Here is a 2,911-nt window from a genome sequence, read left to right on the forward strand (position 1 = left end):
CTCTCTTTTGACAAGATTGGGTAGGCGTCAGTAGAAGACGTGAGGCGGAGCTCGAGTGGACAATGGCTGGGGAAGGGAAGAGAACATGGCGACCGGTTGCAAGCAGCTCACGCTCGAGCAGTTTTTTTTCAAAGACGAAAAGCATCGACCAACGCTAAAGAGCACATTGATGACGACGATGATCATCATCGATGATGATGATGGTGACTCCGAGGTTGGAAGCATTGACGCGGCAGTAGAAGACGTGAGGCGGAGCTAGATGGCTAAAGAAGCGAACAATGACGACCGGTTGCAAGCAGCTCACACTTGGGAATTTATTTCAAAGACGAAAGGCATCGACCAACGCTAAAGAGCACATTGATGACGACGATGATCATCATCGATGATGATGATGGTGACTCCGAGGTTGACGCTGAAGTTGCAAGCGTTGACGCGGCGGCTATGACGACGTCATAAAGGTTCACCGGCTAGCAATGCTAACACCGGAAAACGCGGAGCACAACCGAGCACGCTCAGGCGAACGTTCAATCGGACGACGAAGAGTGCCCCGAGTCCAATGCATATTCATCGGAGGAGTGTGTACAGTCTGCTACTTGCTATTCCCCGGAAAAAAAGGCCGTCAAGAAAGTGTAACGTCTGCACGCGAAAGGAGCCATCGCAAGTGAAACTAATCTGTTGTGCAAATCCTGCTGTGTCTCCTTGCACGCATGGGAGCGTTACAAAAAGAAAAACTGTATTTGAAACATCCACATAATTGTAAATAGTACCACAGTTGCACACATTTGTAAATAGTTTGCGAAATTGTTTTGTCAAATTGTTACACTGTTGAATGGAAATAAATGTATTTTGAAACCAAAAAAACACTTTTTCATTGTTGGTGATAGCGTTTTACAGAAATAAAGCACTACTTAGGTGTTTGTGGCATCATTCATGGACAAAAAGAAGTGTAGAATTCACTAGAGTGCATGAAATAACATCGTTTCACAAAAAGCTCTTTTTCTCAGCTTTTTGTTTCAAAACAGAGCATTTCGGTGAAACTAACCTTTTTCTATTGTTGATTACTGAAGAACGGAATAAGGTAGAAACAAACTTTCAATCTTCCATTTGGTAGTATGTGTGTTTCCATAGTCCAAACACAACATTTTCTGTGGACCTTGAAAGATCAGTCAAAATGCTTAAATCGGCTGGCACTGGCGACATACCGTTTCTGAAAACGTCTGGCAGTCAAAGAGTTAACGTCTTTGGCGCGCCTCTGTAGGATTTTACTAAACGTTATTTAACGTTGTTGGCAGTCAAAGAGTTGATACTGTTTTGTTTTTTTACAGTGTACAACTCTAAGAATTAAAAAGAAAGAAAGAAAGAAATAGCAGGTGGGTAGAGTAGCCAAAAACTATACTCAAGTAAAAGTAAAAAGTAGTCATCAAAAAATCTTTCAAGTTCAAGTAAAAAAAAAAAGTATTCGCTGAAAAGAATACTCAAGTACTAACTGCTTGAGCATAATGTCTTATTTTTTAAAAACAATCTCATCAGACAGACAAAAACACAAAATTATGTGCAAATTCTGGCATCTTCAAATCATAAAATAAAAATAAAAAATAAATAACTTTTTGAGCTCGAACAATAGGGCAAGCATACATCTTAGCCCACACTGTTAGAAGTTAAAGTGCTTGTTAGAACCTTTTTAGGTTCCCCAGCTTGTCCTCATAGGAGAACCCTTTTTTGGTTCCTGTTAGAACCATTTATGAAGGTTCCACCTGGAACCCTTCCAAAGGGTTCTACCGAGAAGATAGAGGGTTATACGCAGAACCATCTGTGAAAGGTTTCATCCAAAACCTTCACAGCGAGTTCCACTGAGAACCCTTTTATCTTACAAGGGTTTTGTCTAGAACCGTCACAAGTTCCTCAAAGAACCCTATTAATTTGCAAGGGTTTCATCTAGAACCTTCATAGAAAGTTCCACTTAAAACCCTTTAATATTGCAAGGGTTTCATGTAGAACTAACAGTAAGTTATACTGAGAACCCTTTTATGTTTCAAGGGTTTTATCTAGAACCTGCAGAAGGAGTTTTGTTTTTTATAAGTTTTTTTTTTATTAAGAATCACACTATTCTACCACTCTACCTTTCTCCATAAGGGTCCTCATGTCACATTTGCTGAAATAAGAGAGTTGATTTAACTTACCTTGATTATTTGAGGTTTCTCTTCAATCCAGCTTGTAATTCAAATTCATGCACAGGTGATCACGTGTGTGAATAGCAATCACCACTGATATGCTACACCTGTATTGAAGAGAGCGGAGCGTGTAGCAAAACCAGCATTCAACTCCCACAGAGCAATCAATATGGCAGCCAGCTGCCAGGCCCCACACACAAAAATCCAGCTTTTCCCCTGGGTAATACAACCACCACCAAACATTCGCACCATCCGTACACCAGTGAGGGTGGCAAAGAAGGCAATGTGTCTAAAATGTCTTGCCTAAGGACTCAATGACACAACTTGGAGGGAGTGGGAATTGAACAGCTATTGTTGATTACTGAAGAACGGAATAATGTAGAAACAAACTTTTTTTTCTGATGAAAGAGGAGAGTTCAATCTTTCATTTGGTAGTATGTGTGTTTCCATAGTCCAAACACAACATTTTCTGTGGACCTTGAAAGATCAGTCAAAATGCTTAAATCGGCTGGCGACATCCCGTTTCTGAAAACGTCTGGCAGTCAAAGAGTTAATAATATCATGCTAATATTAAACCCACTCTGTGGGCAAAAAGAAAAGAGTGCCTTGTTTGTTTTGCTTTTTGGAATTAAAATCTTTTTTAGCATTATCCTGCCTTGTCTTCCTGCACTTGGGTCCTCAACCCTCTCGCCATTGAATTTTTGTTTATAAAGACCCTCAATTTCCCAACCGCCGTGTCT

The sequence above is a fragment of the Vanacampus margaritifer genome, chromosome 6 (assembly GCF_051991255.1).
Source record: "Vanacampus margaritifer isolate UIUO_Vmar chromosome 6, RoL_Vmar_1.0, whole genome shotgun sequence".
NCBI classification, from domain to species: domain Eukaryota; kingdom Metazoa; phylum Chordata; class Actinopteri; order Syngnathiformes; family Syngnathidae; genus Vanacampus; species Vanacampus margaritifer.